The sequence below is a fragment of the Lygodium microphyllum genome, chromosome 25 (genome assembly GCF_053477565.2).
Source record: "Lygodium microphyllum isolate KBCC chromosome 25, Lygodium_microphyllum_v1.1.10, whole genome shotgun sequence".
NCBI classification, from domain to species: domain Eukaryota; kingdom Viridiplantae; phylum Streptophyta; class Polypodiopsida; order Schizaeales; family Lygodiaceae; genus Lygodium; species Lygodium microphyllum.
In genome coordinates, this window is record NC_141159.1 from 108,428,151 (window position 1) to 108,450,070 (window position 21,920).

Below are 21,920 nucleotides of genomic sequence, written 5' to 3' on the forward strand. Positions count from 1 at the left end.
TATCTACGAGGTGATCTATTAATTTTAGATGATGTAGATCTGGCTTGGTATGTGGGGGATGTGATCTTATAAGTTGCCTTATATGCCAACTATTTGGAGTTGAGTATAGATGACATGTTCCAGTGCTATTCTTCGAAAGTGGTTATTTGCCTTGACACTTTATGGCATTCAATGATTGATTTTGTAGTCCTGAACCAACGCCAGAATATAGCTTCTACTTATGTGCAGAGCACTAACCAACTGAGGGTGGATCTCCTAACTTATCTTTCCAAGAACCATCCATTTGATTCATCCTTCTTTGATGCCTACCAGACTATTTGTTTTAGGTCCCTCTGTTCCTAGCTTATTGTACTATCAACAGATGGCCCATCACTATGATGCTTATTTTTCCCTTTATTAATCCAACTCAGCAGCTATCTTACCTCTCCTTTTCCAACCTCAGGGTTTTCCTCAAATTCCAATCTTTACCTATTGTTCTTTCATTGAAGATCGCGTCTTTTCCCCTTCTCCTCCATGTCCTTCTCCATCTATCCATATACCTTCTACTTTTCCTGCTTATCAATTGACACCTTTCCTAACTGATTCGCTTAAATTTTTAGCCACTTCGTCTTTAGCTTATTCCTCATTTTATGATTTTGCCTACCCATCTCTTCATCCTCTTTTACTTATTCCACTTCCATCTCCTGCCACTTCTATTTCTCAACCCCCTCAGTTGGTTAGTGGGTACGAAGGATTTGATCAGTAGATTCTGAGAAGAAGAGGATGGAGCTCAACTAATTCTCTCACGGGACCACAAATTAATTGGCCATTAATTCCAGGGGACTGGACAACTGCTAGTCAAGCATACCAAAATTACCTCCATTTTTCTTAACAATATTCACAATCTCTAGATCCTTCAGTGAGATTGACAGCCCATTTTGCTTGGTACTTAGCATATATGCATAGGCATTCCCATAACGATCAAAAGGCCATTCCAAAGCTTTGTATGAATGTCAATGTGAAAATTGATTCCCAACAGTTGAATGTCCTATATTTTCATGCCCTTTGTCTACCTAGCAGATACCTTGTTTTGCTAGAATGGATGTGCTGCCTTCAATTCTTTCAGAATCCTCCAAAATCTTTTGTAGATGAGTCTTTATCCCTGGATCACTTTTGAAATCATCAAGCCTTCAAGAGGGATCATCTTCATTGATATCCCTGGATGTATCTTCTGTGCTTCTTAATGAGACATTTTTTGGAGGTGCCATTCAGATGGTTGTGTTTGTGTTTGATTTTTGTTGTTTTTAAGGTCTGAATGGTTGATTTTGGATGGATTTTGAGTAATGTATGGTTGTTAATGGAAGTTTTTGAGAGTGTTTTGGATGATATTGATTATGTTTTGAAAGTTCATGATGATTTTTAGTGGAAATATGAAGCTCTGTAATGTTCAGATAGGTTCTGTTGAGGTTCTGATTGATTATGTTTTGTTCTGATTTTCTTCTGTATGAAGCATGGATTGATGATTGATGAAGGTTGAAATATTTTGAAATCTTATTTAATAGTTTTTAATAGTTTTTAATGGTTTTAGTATGAGTTATGAGGATATGCTGTTCTCTAATGACCTTCTGTAACCCTTTGTAAACCTTCTGTAGAGCCTTTGTCTCTGCTCTGTTCCTGTTCTATTCTGTTCTGTAGATCTTGTGTAAGTGTTTTGTAGAATGTATGTGTGACTTTGGAAAAGTTTCTAACTTTTGGAAAGGATGAATCTAAGTTCAAAAGAGCTAAAACAAATGGAAGAAGTAGCTGTTGAAGATTGAAGAGAAGACTGGAGTGACAGTGATAGTAGTGAGTTATGAAGAGACATTGTAGTGGCTCTGGTGCCTCTTTGCATTAGACATACCTCTTGGGAGGTGCATACACGACCTAAGAAAGATTATTGAGAGTCATTATTGAGTATTATAGTGAGGACATGATGTACTATTGAGAGAGAGAGAGAGAGAGAGAGAGAGAGAGAGAGAGAGAGAGAGAGAGAGAGAGAGAGAGAGAGAGAGAGAGAGAGAGAGAGAGAGAGAGAGAGAGAGAGAGAGAGAGAGAGAGAGAGAGAGAGAGAGAGAGAGAGAGAGAGAGAGAGAGAGAGAGAGAGAGAGTCAATTCTTTCAAAACAGTGTATTTGTATATGAGAGATTGAGAGAAAAAACTATGAAGAAATTGAAGATGAATACTATGTGATTGATTTCCATTCAAAAATAGTGTATTTTATTATATTCCTTGTTCTATTGAAGGATTCTATGAAGAAGTTGAAGATTATGATTGATTCTATCAAATCCGTGGGAGATATCTACTATGATGATGCGTGAAGATTTGTTGTTTTCTTTGTTTTGGTCATCAAAAGAATGAAAAAAAAGCTTGTTGATGTTACAAGATAGATTTTCTTGCAGTAGAATCCCCTTTTCCTTGGTGTTCCTCTTGGGGCTCCACTCTCGCAAGAGAGCCATGAGACTTTCTTTCTCTTCTTTAGTCAAGTCATCGGCAATGAAGATGGTTGAGGTGTCTCCCCTTCCTTAGCTAAATCAAACTCCTTTACTTTGGCTAGTCCTTCTGTTGGTTCATTTGCTTGCCCTTGTCATTTGGCTCCTAGCAAGATCACTACCCTATCACCTTTTTTCAACTTAGTAAATCACTTTGGCAGGTCCTGCGGTTTTCTTTGCTCTTCAGTTTGCGTATCCCTAGGCTGCTTGTGACGTTCTTCCTTCAACCTTCCACGCCTCAGCTGGACTGGCAGGTCCCCTTTGGTGTGTCTAGTCTTAGGTGGTTGTGGAATCTTAGGATCATTGTTTGAACTTACCTCAAACTCAGAATCAAACTCTTTGTCTCGCTAGAATAGGGAGTCTCACCTAGTGGCCGTAGCTTGGATGATGACTCTGTCCTAAGCATTGGCAAAGCGTTTGACTGGGCAATGCCTGCTTGTTTGTAGTCAATTGCCCTCATGTGCTCTAGCTAGGCTTGATTGCAATCCATGCATATGACTCCTCTTTTGATTCTAAAGGCATTCTTCCTACGTGGTTTGGAGTCAGCTTGAATTTTCTCTATCACCTTTCACTCACAATGTCATATTCTACCATGTCCAACTCTCCTTCGCTTCCATCACTCAAGGAACAACAATCCTCGTATTCTTTGCTAGAGCCATTCTCCTCTGATTGCTCCTTATCTCTTAGGTCTTGATAGGGTATTTCCTTCTTGCCAATGGCTAAGGCCCAATTGTACATCAGTTTAAGTCATGCACTTTGGTCCATTGCCACTTAGGCTCATCCGAAAGATCTTGGAGAGGTTTAAGGTTAGTAGCTAGATTGCCTGCTAGCTTGCTTGTCAAGTATTCTAGGATCTCCAAGAGTTCTTGCTTGTTACTTGGGACATGGAGTTTGACGAGGTTGGATTTTCCATTTGAGCTTTTGGTCATCATGCAAATTGGCACTGAGTGTGTGTCTCTATGCTTATCAACTGTCTTAGTAGCTTGCTCGTATTCCTCACTGTCTGAGAATGGACCATAAGATTTCCTAATTTGCACATCACCCTTCAACATGGTGGAGATGGCATCTAGGTTGATTGGTGTGGTCTTCCATGTAACCATCTCTACTCTCCCTGCCTCTGTTCGATTTCCTAAGAAGATCAAATCATTGCCCCAGTATTCTATGACCTGTGCATTGTGCATCAAGGGCTAGCCTAATAGGATGTGATAGTCCACTCCCTTCATGACTATAAAGTCAACAAAGAATTGGATCCTTGCGATCTTCAATGGCTAGTTCTTTAATACTCCAAATGGCTGCACTTTCATTCCATTGGCTAGGGTGATATTAAACCTAGCATTCTCAACAGGCAAGTTACCCCAGTCCTGAAGTACTGCATGGCTTAGCACACTAACTCTTGTTCATGTATCCACAATTCCCTTTCTTGTGGTGTCTCCTAGAGCTAGGACTGGTAAGACTACATGTATTTTGGTGCCTTCTCAAAAGGCATTAATGTGTAAGGACTTTGGCATTGAGTGCAGCATCAGGTTGGGTATTTGAGTTACTACATCATGATCATGTAGATCAACTGCCCTTGCTCCATTGGTCATTCAACCCATAACTTTAGTTCTTGCCATAGCATCGCATGCTGCCTAAGCAAATCTCTTAGGCTTAGAGTCACTAGGGTGGTTATTAGCGTCAGGTTGGGTATTTGAGTTACTACATCATGATCATGTAGATCAACTGCCCCTTGCTCCATTGGTCATTCAACCCACAATAGTTCTTGCCATAACATCGGATGCTACCTAAGCAAATCTCTTAGGCTTAGAGTCACTAGGGTGGTTATTAGCGTGGTTAGGAGGTCGTTAGCTGCTTGCCTCTCTCCTAAGAATGCGTTTCTTAGCCAATGACCATGACTGGCTTGCTGGCCCATAGCGTGTAGGCTTTGTTTAAGTAGCACTGCTGCTTGTGGCATAGCCGTGTCCTCAACTTTGGTCATAGAGGTGAGACTGGTGTGCTTACGCTCGACATATCATTGATCTCATCTTCTCATATATGGGCTCAACATCCTTTAGGTGCTCCTAGGTTTCTTTTACCCAGTCCTTGAACTTTTTGATGATCTCGAGTTGGCACTTTGGGTTGGTCCCTGACCTTTTCACTCCCCTTCTTGGCCGTCTTTGGAATTGATGTTTCTACCTTTGCATTTGTCACATTTTTTCTGGTAGGTAGTATCGTAGCACTCTCGGTTTTTAGTGTGACATTTGCATCAACTTTCTTTCTCCTTTGCCTTTGAAATTTCTTTTTGATTGAGGCTATATCTAAGTTGCTTAGTCCAAGCAATGATATGCCAGCCTGATTTGTCTGGGAGTGGGTCATGATATGCAGTGGGATGGGTGTGTCTTCTCCGTTAAATGCCTCAACTTCGAACAACCCCAATGGTACAAATTGCTCATTTGTTGTACTAGAGGATGGCCTTGGTCTAGGGCATTTGGAAAATAAGTGAGTGATTCCACACTCTAGGCATCTAAGATGCCTTTTCCCGATTAGCCTACTCCATTCGAGGTAGCGTGAGGAGATATGTCCTAGATGTCCACAAGTCTAACATGAGATTGGTTCTTGGGTCTGCCCTCCAAAGCCTCTACCTCTACCTCTACCTAGTGCCATCACCAGTATAGGTTAGTAGTCCATAAGGATTGCATTTCCCTCTTCCTCATATGATATGCAGGGGTGCACATAAGGCTCGTCGTTGTTCAGGTCCTCCATGTAGTGGTTTGGAGCATCGCTTGGTGGATGGGTTATGTGTAGGGTCCAGGTATGCCTATAGGGTTGATCTCCATCTTGGGAATGGCCGGCTTGGTGTCATTAGGTTCCAGGAGAGCCAACGGGGCTTCTCTTCCTCTCTAAACAAGTTTTGTGGCTAGATAAGGCTGCCTGTATGGTTGCGAATACGGGAGTTTCCTCGGTAGTTGGCAATGCATGACATTGTGACCAAATCTACCATAATTAGCACAAGGTTGGATCTTGGGTCCTGGCACTTGATTGGTAGGTGGTTTCCACCACAATACACACATTGGACATGAGAGTGTGTTGGTGTCTCATCATTTCTTGCAATTTGGCTAGCTTGATCTTCATCTCCACTAGCTCCTGACTTGCATCCATGCTCTTTCCTTTATCCTGACAAGACAACCTGGGCCCGATCTTTCACTTGACGTTGAAACTCTCTCGGAGTTTCTAGCATTTGCCTCCTCTCGGTTTAAGCTCTTGGAGCTTCTCTCTTGAGCTAATCATCCACTTTGATTGCCTCATCAAAAACCCTAGCTAGCATGTCTCGTTGCAAGCTTGAATTGCCTGCCAAGGCCTTGTAGCATTCCTCACTTCCTATCCCCTTGATGAAGACTATGGAGATCACCCTTCTGGTAGGTCACTCACCAATTGGGATCCTCTTGAAGAGACTTTGCACATGGATAACATATTTTGTGATATTCTCCTTGTCTTTCTACTTTACGTTCATTAGCTGCACCTGGAGGTTATTGGAGTACCCAGGCTCAAAGAATCTCTTAATGAAGAGGCTCTTGAGGTTGTTGAATTTAGTCCACTTTGCAACATCTAGACTCATGTACCAGGTCCTACCCTTATCTTCTAAGCATAGATCAAAATCTTGTGAGCGCAAAGAAAGATCAGTGAGGCCGTTGGCCTCATAGACTTTCTTGAATTGCTCCACGAAGCTATATGGGTCATCATTCAGTTGGTACTTGTCTAGTTGCTTAGCCATGACAGGGATTCTTGATTGGCTCTTAGAGCCCTGGTTGATGCCTAATCCTACAAGTAATGATATTGCATTGCAGTGGCGATCTACTCAGTGTAAGTGTTGTCTAGTTGTCGCTTCATAAGAAGCTTACTCACTAGCATAAGATCTCCTTCCAGTGCTCTTTCCCTTTCCACATCAAGTCTTGTCCTATTTCGACTCGCTAGGGCTAGCACTCATTGAATCTCATGCATTTCTATGTTGTGTTGTAAGTTCCTAGCTTGCTACTCCTGATTGTAGGTCACTATTCCCTAAAAACCTTCCCATGCTAGTCTCCTCTCCTCTTCCAGGTTCACTATGATATCCTTGGACGTCCTACCGTGGTGGTCTGTTCGAGTTAGTAGATCGTAGTTGGCAACTAGCTGCTGAATTTTTGTCGGAAACCCACCTACGTCAAGCTCTTCGTCCCTTTCGTGGTTAGTGCTTGACTTTGCCATGTTTATGGCCTCCTGCTCTACTAGGTTGTTGATGAGATCGATCAAGTTGAGTAGATCCACTCCTCCAATGGCATTGGTTCTTGCTTGGTCCTACAGTTGGGGTTCTCGATCATCCGACTACGATTTAGGGTCTTCTCCTACTAGTGGGTTTGTTCTGATGGTTATGTCTGTGTGAGTTTCTTATTATTAACAAACACTCCTCAACTTAAACTCGCTAGGTGTATGTGTGTGTGTGCTCTCTTCCATGCATTGTGCAATCGATCAAGTTGAGTAGATCCACTCCTCCAATGGTATCGGTCCTTGCTTGATCCTACACTTGGGGTTCTTGATCACCTAACTACAATTTAGGGTCTTCTCCTACTAGTGGGTTTGTTCTAATGGTTATGTTTGAGCGAGTTTCTTATTATTTACAAACACTCCTCAACTTAAACTCGCTTAGTGTATGTGTGTGCGTGCTCTCTTCCATGCATTGTGGGAAATCAGGCTCTCACCTTTTTAGTGCACTTCAAGTGATAAAATCAATGTGGGGTGCGAATGCAGAATGGAAAATGCAACTCACACTATTTCCATTTTTGTTCACAGCCTAATCTGACTCTAGGCACGTTCCTTAGCTGCTCCTAAGAATTGTCTAGGGTATCTACTACTCCTCTTTGCTTAGTATAGGTGAAATTAGGCTCTATGAGTTGGTTTCAGCTTTAAGTGGGGTTGGATTCTCGATTAGGGTACTAGAGGCTACCTCTATGTCGTAGGTCATGATTTAACTTCTGTAAGATGGGTTACTTATCTTGGGGGGTTTCAGCGTTTGGTTTAGCTGGTTCTAGTCGAAGGCTGGTAAATTTGCCCCTATTTTTGTTCTAATCTATTGGTCTGATTCCTAGAGTCGAACGGTCCAACTCTGATGGTCCCCTAATTTGACTCTGGTGGTCCGACTAAGTTGGTTCGACGACTCAGGGAGTTTGAGTTTGATTGGGTATGTCTGACTGAACACAAAGTCATCGGAATAACATTGGTTTGACTGACTAGTCATGGTCCCTGTGACTAGTCTACCGACTCTGGGAGGCAGACAATCTGATTCTACCAGTCGGACAATTTGACTCTGGGAGTTGGACGCAGACTATTGGTCTGGTGAGTGCAAATATGAATGCCAGCATGATTGATGTTGGGGGTCCCCAGGCTTTAGCGCCTAACTTGTAACCTTTTAGAACCAATGATTCGAGCATAAGGAAGGCCTGGAGGTACCTGGACTGAAAGATTTGACTCGAAATCACCATGCTCGATTTGTTCTGTACCTATAGCTCTCTCTCTCTCTCTCACTGAAGTGTAGAAATGGGCTCTTTCCTATTGGTTTTGGACTTTTAGGGTCTTGTCCAACCATCCTCAACCTTCCAACTCCATGTCTTGCATGCATTAAACCCCAAAAATCATTTTTTCTCTTTTCTTTTCCATGTTCAGCCTGTTTTACAGCAGCAAAACCCTACTGTTTCCTTGCAAGTTATTGGACGTCCTAATCTACTCTAAATAGAACAGAAATCCAAAATAGAAAACTCAAATGCTTCCTCCTATTGCATAATCACCACAAAACTAGAATACTTACTTGTTTCAAAGATTAAAGTACCTAAATCTCCTACCTATATCAAGCACCGGTTAGGGGGTGAAACCCTACTTCAATGCTCGATTCGAAGTGCGCAAGCACCCAAGGCTCAAATCCATTAGTCCCAGCAATAGAACCAGAATATTGGGAGCTTACACTTGATTGCCAAGACCCATGGAATGCTTATTATTCAAGCATTTCAAGCCGAGCACTAATGACTACCTCTCACATAGCCAACACGCTATCCCTCTCTACAAGTGTAGTGAGCTTACTTGATGCCCGATTGAGTACCCTCCTCCTTCAAGCACATTGGTAGCTCCACGATTCTTGATGTGAGCTCAAGCAACCTCAAACCTCCACCTTCAAGCTCCTTCCTCCATAGTTACATGCGAGACAAGAGAAGAGAATAAGAGAGAAAGATGATGGAGAGCTTCTTCTTCTTGATTCCTCATCCTCACACACTCACTTCCCCACACTCTCACACACACTCTCTCAAGCACACACAAGCAAGCAAGAAGGAGAGTAGAAGAGAAGAAGATGAGTCCACTTTGCCACACACCAAAGAATGAGCTTCTCATTCACTTTTTGAGTTTATATACAAAGCCCTTATCCCTTTGGGCACCCATCCCCTTTTTTACATGATCGACCATTATGGCAAGGTCCTCTTTTTCCATTCCCTTCTAGTTGCCCTTTCTCTTTACCTATGCCCTTCTACCCTTTACAATTTGCAAAGAAGGGAGCCAAACACTCTTTTACAAAAGTTTTATGAGTGCCTTGTATTTGAAAATGTGATTTTGCCTTTGGCTTAGCTTTTGAGGCCGCTTTGTGCTTTTGGCTATTTCCCTTCATGCTTCTTCGTTTGTGTCTGCATTTGGAGTTTTCTTGGACTTCTCTTTCTCCTCTTGAATTGGGGTTAACATAATGTTTGTGGACCTATGTCTTGCAAGTCATTAGGTGGTGCAAAGTATTTTGTTACTTTCATTGATGATTACTTGCATAAGGTTTGGGCACACCCCCATAAAGCAAAAAGTGAAAATCTTGGCTATCTTTCAATATTGGCTTACCTTTATTGAGAACCAATCTAGGTGTAGGTTGAAATGCCTATGATCTAACAACAATGACTAGTATGTGTTTAAAGCCTTTGAGCAATTTTGTGATGAGAGAGGTATTAATCATCAGTTGACTGCCTCGTATGCCACACCTCAAAGTGGTATGGCTGAGTCATGAATAGGAAGATTCAGGAGAGAGTTCATAATATGCTTAGCTAGACAGGCTTACCACAATACTATAAGACTAAAGTATCGATTTATATTCGATTAAATTCGATTAATCGATCCCCATGCACTATTATTGACTATCAAGTTGTAGAGAAGATATGGACTTGAAAACCTCCATCATATGCTCATTTGTGTGTCTTTGATTGTGAGACTTTCTACCATGTTCCCAATAAGGACAAGCACAATAAGTTGGATCCTAAGTTCATAAAATGCATCTTTCTTGGTTATGGGGATGTAGGTGAGATGGACTATCACTTATGGGATCTACAGGCTCAGAAGGTCATCCACATCCATGATGTTATTTTCCATGATGAGGAGAAAATGCATAAGTAGCTCAAGCATGTCCTTGAGGCACACATGGTGATATTTTAGGAGGAGCCTCCTATTATGATTTAGCCAAATAGATTGCTTGCATTAGCTAATGCTCCAATGGACCAGCATCACGGTGTTAGATGGGAGATATAGGTCCCATAGCCTATTTTGGGATGGTCTACTAGAGATAGATGTTAGCCTGATAGGTTTGCACCCTTTATGGATTATGTTATAGTGACAAATGCTGATGAGTCTCTTAACTATGATGAGGCCATACGCAAATGCCATAGACACTCTTAGGAGATGGCCATATAGTCAGAATATGCCCCACTATAGAAGAATCATACATGGGATTTGGTTCCTTTTCGTAGTGAAAAACGTGTTTTGCCATGCAAGTGGGTGTACAAAAGTTAAAGAGTACCCTTGGATGTCCCAAACTAGCCTATAAGGACAAATTGGTTTCTAAGGGTTTTAAGTAGGAGAATGGTATTCCCTTCAATGAAGTCTTCTCTCGTGTCATCATCAAGATGAACACCCTACACTTAGTTTGGGCTTTGGTTGCATAGCTCGATCTGGACCTCTGTTAGATGGATGTTAAGATAACTTTCTTACATGGAGACTTGCATGATGAAATTTATATCTAGCTGTTGAGAATAGCAAATGATGCTTGTATGTACACCCATAGAGGCTAGATGTATGCCTAAAAGAGGCTGCCTAGAAGAGGCTTTGTATGGAAGATATGAAAAAAGATGTATGCTCTAGAAGCTCTAGGGAGAGATGCGCTGAATCCCATAAGCATAGTGAAGAAGATTGATACCATCCAAAAAGCTATATAAGCATGTACTTGACACTCATTTCAATGCAATGGAACTACTAGTTTGAGTCTCTATCAGTGTCATTGTCCATCTTACACAAGAATGTGTTTATGAGTCGAAGCTTCCATCTTGGAACCTAATGCACTTGTGTAATAGTTTGTCTATCTAAGTCCATGTCATCATGAGTAGTGTCTTCATCTTTCATCCACCATAGCTAAACCTTTGCTCTACATCCGTGTTTCTCAACATGGTATCAGAGCCATGGTGAGCTAGGTTTAGCCATATCTACTGCTCCTTCAGCTCATGACAACAAGAAGTCTTCATTCTCTTACCCTATCTTATTAAATCTACATTTTATCTTTCAACTTCCTCAAACTTTTCTTTCTCATTCTCTTCTCTGCTCAAGCTAGTTAGGACTAAAGTGAATTGAGTACTTGTATCCTCTCTTGCATATTTTTCTTCTTCTACTGCCTCATACTCTGGCCCTAGCGGTGATAATAAGGGCTTAGCTTGATTAGGGAAGAAGAGGGAGAATCAATTTGATAGTATAAGAGAGAATTCTATTTTCTGTTCTTGGCATAGAGAAAGAAGCAAAAGGGCATAGACACAAGCTCAAGTAAAGACAAATTCATCAAAGAAAGAGCTCTCAACGTTGAAGTACGAGGTGCAAGAACTACATATCAAGAGCGGCAGTACAACAAGAAGATCTGGAACTTGTGCTACAAAGAGGAGAAACAAGAGGTGGTGTTTTTTGTGTGGAAGGCCAGCTTGAAGCTCAAGCTTGAGTTGCTGTTGTGAACGACTGCTGTTACCAAAATCAAAGCCAGAGAGGTCACTATTGAGATTCGTCAGCTCAGTCAATGCCTTCTAGCTCAAGTATCTACATGATAAAGACAACTCAAAGAGTTGAGAACTCGGCAAATAGATCAGATTGTGAGCTACATAAGGCCATTCTCTTCACATGCGATGAAATCATTAGCACATTGAGAGGTAGTTTGGATTGCACTGGTTCATTCTGACCTGGTTCATTTTATACACTTTCACACTTTATCCTCTCAATCCGGTTCAGTCTGATGCAAACCTTGTGCACACTTGTTGTTATCCAAACCAGCTTGTCTAAAGCCATATTCAAACTTTAGAATTTATTCACATTGGTGAAAAAGCCTAGTACTACCACCACATCAATCGTCTTTCCAATCTACATTGACATTTGGACCCCATTGTAAAAGGGATTAGACACTGCCACTGTGCAAAAAGTCAGTCCAATAAGACCTTCCCGCATTTAAAATGATTTGCTTGCACCATGCACAAGAGTCCAAAAGGAAATCCAATGCCATGTCAAGCCCTTTCATTAAGCCAAAGTGTTCCAAAGAGAAATATATCTATCTTGCAAAGCTGCATGGAGGAGCCCCCAAATCTATGTATCCGAAAGTTTATGTAATGTCGAGCTATCTCAATGTACTTATTTGTATTTGTTATAGAATCTGAGATACACGCTCGACTTTCTTATATACTTAAAATATATATGACGATTATTAAGTTGGCACAGAGGGAGAATAGATGAGAGAAAAGAAAGATGTAGAGAAATTGGCAACACAGGGATTGGAAGATGGACTAGTCCCCCCCATGTGGAGTTATATTATTGACAAGGAGCAAGCTTCTCCATTACACATAAGCCAGTTCTAACTTGTAGATCTTGGAAACAAGATCATGGTTCCTTGTACGGTATACGACCGGCTGACACTTGCACACCTTGGAAGTTGGCATCTTTTGATCCTTCTTGAGTCTACTTCCCTCCTACACAATATGTGCAGGGCTCTCCTCTTGGCGCTTGATTTTATCAGATCCGCAGTAGCACTTGCACCTTCTCTTCTCCTCTTGGAACTTGATTTCAGTAGAGCTTTCGCAACACTTGATTTTCAGTAGGGCTTCCGCAGCACTTGCACCTTCTCTTCTCCTCTTGGATACATGCAAAGTGATGCTTCCTTCACCTCCCCCTTACACCCAAGGAGAGCCTCCTCTTTTATAGGCTTTCAAGAGCTTCTCTTCTTGGAGAGAGAGTTGAGTTGATCTTCATGCAAGATGTGGTTGTTCCACTATGCAGCACTAATTTCGAGGTATCTCTTTGTGTGTTGTTTGGATGAAAAAACGTCCAACACGAAAGTTGTAGATCTTGCTATTTCTGATAACCTTCACAGCCCAATTGTAGAGATCGTTTTTCTATTGCAAGATATTTTAAAAATGGATTTTCCAAAAAAATAGCTTTTTAAACTGTACTCTTAACTTGTGGTCCATGCAACCACCTTGAGTCATAGATAAGGAGAGTTCATTAGATTGCCTTGGGCTTCAACCTTAAGATTGAATTCCACACAAAAGCTTGTGTCATTTTAGACCTTAGAAAGAGAAAATCACTTCTCTCCTCACTTCTAGAGGATCACGTCTCTCGTCTTTCTTAGTGAGAGAATTCTCTCCCTCATCTTTCTTAATGAAAGAAAAGACCTTAAACCTTGACTTGTAGGGAAGAGGATGATCCCAAATGAATGCAATGCTCATTACACACAAGTAAACATTCCTAGGCATCCCTGGATGCACACATAAATAAATATACACAATGCTAATGCACTTTCTCTTCTTAGAACTCAATCCATCTTCATTTATGTGTAACTCCTTGGTTCTTGTGTATACTCTTACACTTGGCAGACACTTCTTCCCTCCTTCATAACTTGTATTGTCTGTACCAGATATCCCCGTCATAGTGCTTTGATCACCCCATTAAGTGATGCACTAGGAATACTGGTCTCTAAATGGTCTCATGGCCATGCTAGATCATCATCAACACTTAAAGAAAAGTGAGTTATTAATTTATTGACAAGAATTTATTAAATAGAGAATGTGTAATAAGCAATCAATTTAGTGATAGTATCCATCTCAAACTCATTGAGAAAGATGATCAAAAGGACCTCACAAAGAAGATAAGAGCACAGGATAATGAAGAAGAAAAAGATGAAGAGCATGAAGAAAATAAAACAAAGACTAAGAAGATCGAGGACATCACCAAAAGAAGCCAAAGAAAGATGAAGAAGATAGTTTCCGCTGAATTTCCACTAGTGGATCTCCCTTAGTGGATCTTGTTTCCCATAGTGGATGTTGTAAAACCCTACTAGAAATGTGAAGTTTCAAGCCTTAACTTGACTATGTTGCCAAAGATCTAGTCTCCCGGGCCATGTTATCATGTAGGGGGGGCAAAACCCAGCAAGGGTAGAGACTTATCGTTTGAGGGGGGTGTTGAGACTAGCAAATGATGCTTGTATGTACGCCCGTAGAGGCTAGATGTATGCCTAAAAGAGGCTGCCCATAAGAGGCTTTGTATGGAAGATATGAGAAAAGATGTATGCTTTAGAAGCTCTAGGGAGAGATGCCTTGAATCCCATAAGTAGAATGAGGAAGAGTGGTACTATCCAAAAAGCTATATAAGCATGTACTTGACACTCATTTCAATGCAATGGAACTACTAGTTTGAGTCTCTATCAATGTCATTGTCCATCTTACACAAGAATGTGTTTATGAGTCGAAGCTTCCATCCTGGAACCTAGTTCACTTGTGTAATAGTTTGTCTATCTAAGTCCATGTCATCATGAGTAGTGTCTTCATCTTTCATCCACCATAGCTAAACCTTTGCTCTAGATCTGTGTTTCTCAATAGTAGCAGCCTAAGGGCTTTGAGGAGAAAGGCAAGGAACACCTAGTATGCAAGTTGAGAAAGATCCTTTATAGCCTTAAGCAAGTACCTAGGGAATGGTACCACAAGTTTGATGTTTTCATGCATTCACATGGATATACTCATAGTGATATGGATCTGTGTTTATACATAAAGAAGGCTCGTGATGGCAATATTATGATTTTGGTACTCTATGTGCATTATATATTGATTATTCAGAGTACTCACATGATGAGCTAGATGCCATGAAAGGTCTGCTTAAGACGAGCTTTGAGATGAAGGACATGGGATAGGCTTCACATATTCTTGGGATGTGCATCATGCGTGATCACTGTAAGGGACTTCTTTACTTATCACTGGAGTACTCCACAAAGTGATCCAGTGGTGCACAGATCTAGCAGGATCTAATACCCTTTTAAAAGATTTGGTTTTGAAGGTTATGTAGATCACTATTACACAGGGTCTAATACCCTATTAAAAGATTTGGTTTTGAAGGTATGCAACTCACTATTATGCTTATATGGTAAAGGTGGTTGAGGATGTTGAGTCCACTTGTTTTGAGGATGTTGTTGGTCATGCTCATTGGAATAAAGAGATGGATGAGGAGATGGTTACATTAAAGGTCAACAAGACTTGGATTCCAATACCATTGCCTAAGGGCAAGAAAGCTATTGGTTGTAAGTGGCTCTATAAAATTAAGCATAATGCAAATGGTTCTCTTAGCAAGTATAAGGCTAGATTGGCTACAAAAGGCTATACTCAAACATATGACATAGATTATGAAGAGACATTTAGTTGAGTTTCTAAGATGGAAATTTTTAGATTTGTGATTACTTTGGTAATAGCCTTGTCCAATTATGGTATGGCAGCATATAAGTCTCTTTCAATGTCGTTGGAGCAAAATGTGAGTTGAGTACTGATGTTGGGGATGAGATAGAAGACCCTATTGTGTTTAGGAGGATAGTAGGCAATTTGATTTATAGGACAATCACAAGGTTAGGGACTTGAGATATGTTGTTGGCCTTATCACTCAATTTATATAGATATCTCAAAAGCCTCATTTGGATGTATATTGAGGTATGTGAAGTCCACTTTGCATTGTGGATTTTTTAATGAGGTAGGTAACAATATATAGGTATTTGGATACACATATGCATATTGGGCTGGTAGCATATTTGATAGAAAATCTACAAGTGGATTCATATTTTTCCTTAGTAGGGTAGCAATTACATGGAGTAGAAAAAAGTAACCTACATTTGCTTTACCAAGTACAGAGGCTGAGTACAAAGGTGCTACTATGGTAGTATGTGAGTTGATATGGCTACAAAAGTTATTGGGTGATCTGGATGTGCAAGTAGATGGTCTTCTTGTCATTCATTGTGATAACATGAGTAGCATACAACGTCAAGATTGTGGGAGAGAAGGAAGGAGTCTCACTTGTAGCTTTCTTGCTTGCACAATGGGGGAATACACACATAGGTTGAGGCTCAAAACAGTTTTCCTCTTCTTAGTTGTGTAAGCCAAAAAGAACTTCTTAGTTGTGTAAGCCAAAAAGAACTCAAGTACATAGAAATAGAAGAACCCTATATATGGGTCTCAAACCAAACTCAACTAACTAAGGTGGCATACTAACTGAGCCATGAACTAGAGTAGATAAGGATAGCTGTCATCTAGCTATTATTCATGGGCGGTGTACCAACCGCATCTACAGCTAACAAGTCGGTGACATAAATGCACAACGGTCACCCTGGCATATCACGAGTTGAGCTCGATATCTCAACACTCCCCCTCGAGCTCAATCCCAATTCCTGCACACCAAGTAGATCTCTGAACTTGCGCAGCTTCTCTGTGCCCAATGCCTTCGTGAATATGTCAGCTACCTGATCCTCTATGCTAACATAAACTAGATCAATAAGACCTAGTAAAACCCTCTCCCGCACATAGTGATAATGCACCTCAACGTGCTTTGTTCTAGCATGATAGACTGGGTTATTTGCTGTTAGATATGATCAATGTCCCACCCTCATAAGGTGCTACCAATGATCCATGGTGCTCAAAGTTGTAAGGCTCCCATTATGAGGAGAAGCCAAGTGTGAGGCCAGACATTGGTTGAGTCTTGACTTGTATATCAGATGAGGTCTATGTGATCGGATGGCAAAAAGGTGACTGTTGTGGGTCTAATCTTTGGGTTAGATGGAGTGGTTAACCTGGTAGCAACTCGAGGCACATTGCATCCCGATGGTAAAGGGAATATTCCCTGGCCGACTAGTGGAGGCTCATATGGTAGGTCGGTCAGCAGGCTGACCTAATGACCTTCGCGGGCTATAAAAGCTAAACCCCTTCGCAGCCATCTCTCACTCATCTTTCACCCAGTCAGAGTTGTTGTTCCAGCTAGCCTTAAGCTCTTCACCTATCTTCTGTCTAGATCGCCATCTAAGCTTCACAGAGTGGAAGCGCATGGGTGGACAGAGCCATCTTTGTATCAGTTGTTTGAAGTTAAAGAATTTACTGATTCTCCTCTTATCTGTTGTGTACTCTCTATCTCTTTCTCAAATTCTGTTCACTGCGACGTGTAATATTTTACATTTGCCAAGTGTGTACTGCTCATGTTGTCACAATAAATGACAACTGGCCCATCTATAGGAGGCTGATGCATATCATAAAGTAGCTTATGCAACCAAGCTACCTCACATGCAGGAATTGCTGCACCCCTGTACTTAGCCTCTGTGCTCGACAAGGCAACTGTAGGAGGCTGTTTCTTGCTGCTCCAAGTGACTGTAGCACTCCCAAAAGAGAACACATATCCATTAGTAGATCCTCTATAAAAAATACTACCAGCCCAATCATCATCAGTGTATCCATGCAACTGTATCTGAACCCCAGTCTCATAAAATAGTCCATACTGTAATGTGGACTTCACATACCTGAGTATGCATCTAGCCTCATCCAAATGCGGTTTTCTTGGAGCCTGCATAAACTGACTTACCAATCCAACAATATAGCTCAAATCTAGCCTGGTAATAGTCATATAAATCAAACTTTCTACTATGAGTCTGTACATAGTAGGGTCTTCGAGAAGCTCACCTGCATCTGCGCTTAGCTTCACATTCTACTCCAAAGGAACTGAAATAGGCTTATAGCCTTACCAATCCAACAGCATAGCTCAAATCTGGCATGTAATAGTCATATAAATCAAACTTCCTACTATGTGTCTATACATAGTAGGGTCTTCAAGAAGCTCACCTGCATCTGCTCTCAGCTTCACATTCTTCTCAAAAGGAACTGAAATAGGCTTACAGCCTGTCATCCCATATTTGGACAGCATGTCCAATCCATACTACCTCTGCAAGAGCCGTATCCCACTTGGTGATCTAATCACCTCAATGCCCAAGAAATAACGCAGCTCTCCCAAATCCTTCATCTCAAACTTCTGCTTCAATAGCATTTTCACATGAAGGATATCTTCATCACTATCACCTGTCATAATCAAATCATCAACATAAATGACAAGTAGCATAATACCTTTCTCTGTTTTTCTCACATAAAGTGAGAAATCTGCCCCGGAAATCTGAAAGCCAATAGTGACAAGATACTGTCTTATCTTGTCAGACCATGCTCTAGGTGCTTGCTTCAAGCCATATAAGGCTTTCTTCAACCTGCAAACAAACTCAGGATGAACAGCATGCACATAACCTGGTGGCTGCTCCATATATACCTCTTCTTGCAAATCACCATGCAAGAAGGCATTCTTTACTTTGATGCAGGCATAGCAATGACTGCTCTTATGGTTGCCATCCTTGCAACTGGACTGAATGTTTCTTCATAATCAATGCCATATGTTTGTGCATACCCCTTGACTACTAATCTTGCATTATATCTATTCACAAAACCATCTCCATTGTGTTTCACCTTATAAACCCACTTACAACCAATTGCATTCTTATCTTTAGGCAAAGGTAACAATTCCCATGTAGCATTTGCTTCCAAGGCATCAATTTCTTCATCCATGGCATTCTCCCATTTTTCTTTTCCCATGGCTTGCTCAAAAGAAGTGGGTTTTGGTTCCTGTATCACTTTGACCATATATGCATAGTGAATAGCTGTAAATCCATAATATTTTAGCCTATCCATAGGATACCTAGCTCTGGTAGACCTGTGCAAAGTAGGTTCACTCCCAGGTGCTCTCAAATCATCCCTGGTCTTCCTTACTCCAGGTGTAACAATAGAAGGAATACCCAACTCATCATCAATGCTCCGTTCTGAGCCACTGGATTCACCATCCACATAAGAGTGACCTGCATTCACATCAAACATAGGCTGATCTATATTCTCTTTTCCTTTTCGTGAAACCTGCATACCACTATCTTCATTGTTTTGAGGAGATTCTCCTGATCTCAATCTGCATGTCCATGGCGAAGAATGTGAACCACTGCTAGAGGACACTCCAGGTCCACTAATATTTTGTGACAACTGCTGTGAATTCTGTACATCATTACCATTTTGTGTATCTACAACATCAATCACATTTACTGGTTTATACCAGCTACTCATCTCATAAAAAACATCTCTGCTCACTGTAAACTTACGAGTAGAAGGGTTATAGTATCTATACCCTTTCTGCTCAAAGAGTAACCAATAAAGATGCACTTCTCAGCTTTTGCATCCAACTTGGATCTCAACTCATCTGACACATGAACATAGGCAATGCAACAAAAAATCTTCAAATGAGAAATATCTGGTTTCCTACCAGTATACCTCTCCTCTGGAGTCATCCCATGTATTGCTGCAGTGGGAGTCCTGTTCATTATGTAGACTGCTGTAGCAACTGCCTCAGCACAGTAAAAATCTGGCAAGTCTTTTTCGTTGAGCATGGCACGAGATACCTCTCCAATATGCCTGTTTTTTCTTTCTGCAATTCCATTTTGTTGTGGGGTATGACTGCATGAATATTGCTGCTTTATGCCATGCTCTTGCAAGAACCTTGCAAACTCATTTGAGAGGTACTCTCCCCCTCCATCTGACCTTAGGCATTTTATTCGCAGGCCTGTTTCTTTTTCAACCATAGCTTTAAGAGTTTTGAAATGCCCAAAAACTTCACTTTTCTTTTTCATAAAATACACCCAAACTTTTCTTCTGTAGTCATTAATAAAAGTGACAAAATAATGACAGCCTCCAAGAGATGCAGCTTTAGTAGTCCACACATCAGAATGGATTAATTTCAATGGCTTCTTACTCTCTTGAACATGTCTAGGAAATGGTTTCCTTGCCTGTTTTCCAAATTGAAAGGCTTCACATACCTTATGCATTTCTGCAACCTTGAATTTAGGCAATCCTGCAACAATATTTTGGGCTTGCATTGATTTAAGTCGTTGTACATTAACATGACCAATGTGTTTATGCCAGATATCAATATCTGCAACTACACCAGTCCCATGTGCAAACATTGATACACTCAATTCAGGCATATCTACATCCAACGTAAAAAATTTTCCCTTCTTCTTTCCTTTTGCTATCAAGCGACCTTTATTTTTCATATCCTCAACAAAGCATCCATGAGAATTAAATCTGACTTGCAAGTCCTGCTCAACCATTTGACCAACAGAAACTAGGTTCTTGGTGATATTCGGGACATGAAATACATTTGACAGGTATTTCTTTTTCCCATCCTGCATAGACACAGGAAATTTTCCAATCTGCACAATAGGATGTGTAGTATCATCACCAGTCTCACAAATCCTGGTTTTTCCATTTTTCTTGCATCCTGCATCCATTCTGCATGACCTGTCATGTGGTTTGATGCACCCGAGTCAACATACCGCACATCGTTGCTTTCTTCTGCACTTGTCACAGAATTGGTCATGTGTTGTACCATAAACAAATGCTCATTTCTGTCATCACCTGTCTACTAGAGGATGCATAATTCCCTTGTTGCAATTTTCCATTTATGATGTCATTCTACTTTTTATAGCAATCTTTAGCCATATGACCCATTTTACCACAGTAGTAGCATTCAACATTGCTGTTTGTATTTTGGCCTCTTTGCCATCCACCACGACCTCTTTGGCTCCCCCTGCCTCTAGAGTTACCACGTACTCCTCCATAGGACTAGTTTTCTTGAGTTTGCTACATATTCTGATTTCTACCACAGCCTCCAGATCGGCCTCCTCTACCTTTGCCTCTACCTCTTCCAGCATTTGAGTAGAAGACGGCTTCTTTTGAAGTTCCTCCTAAAGAAGATGCACCACCATTTCTCTACTCCTCATAAATTAGAAGAGCAATCAACTCCTCAAAATCAGGAAATCTTTCACGGATAGAAATGGATGTTCAAAACTGTGCATAATCCTTTCCTAGACCATTCAAGGTCACAGAAACTAAATCATCATCTTCCACTGGCGACCCAATGGAAGCAAGTGCATCTGCAATCTTCTTCACCTTCATGTGGTAGTCATTGATGCTCATACTTTCTCTTTGCACATTGTGCAACTCTTGCTTGAGCTGCATTTTCCTGGCTTGCGTATTTGTGCTATACGTTTTTGACAAAGTATCCCATGCCTCCTTTGGCGTACTTGCATCCTGAATATGCACAAGCATAGAGTCTGAAATACTGATAGACAGCCAGTACATAACTTTTCTAGCTCTCTCATGCCATCCTTTAAATGCCTGCATTTGCTGTTGATTGGGAACATCAGGAAGAACTGGTTCTTCTTCATTTCCTGCAACGAATTTCCAATATCCTTTTCCCATAAGGAAATTCGTCATTCTAAACTTCCATTCTTGGAAGTTGTTCTTGTCAAGCTTTTCAGTGACAATCTGTGAAAGAGAATCAGATGCCATTACAGAACACTGTAAAAAAATTCTGTCACTGCAAAAAACACAGCTTTAGCCTCACAAGGACAAATTTGCAAAACTGACGAAAGTGGTATTTGACCACACAGTCACTTCCTAGTGACGATTTTGCATCAACAGGCAACAAGGATGATTCTGTAACTCCCAATATCTCTGCGCACAGGCATACGATGCAATTTCTATAGTAACTTTTCACCGACCTGTAGAACAGTGGTTGTACAACATAAAACAGGGCCTTTCACTGAGTGCATGCAGAAAATTTCCGCCTCCAAAACAGGCCCCGAAATGGCCTCAAATCAAAAAAACAGAGCAACCGAGGGCTAAAGGCCTGTCCCGCAGCATATACTGCCCTCTTGCTACATCGCGAACGGTGTCTCAATCTGAGACAATGCACTCTTGCACTTTCCGGTTGTGCTACCTCTACAGAGACTTGCTCCCAAAACAGAAAAATGAAAGCAACACTGGTCCTCTTACCAGAACACCGTGAACTTGGTTTGCTTTCTTGAGCTCCTTACCACAAACAAGGCTCTGATACCATGTCAAGATTGTGGGAGAGAAGGAAGGAGTCTCTTTTGTAGCTTTCTTGCTTGCACAATGGGAGAATATACACATAGGTGGAGGCTGAAAACAGTTTTCC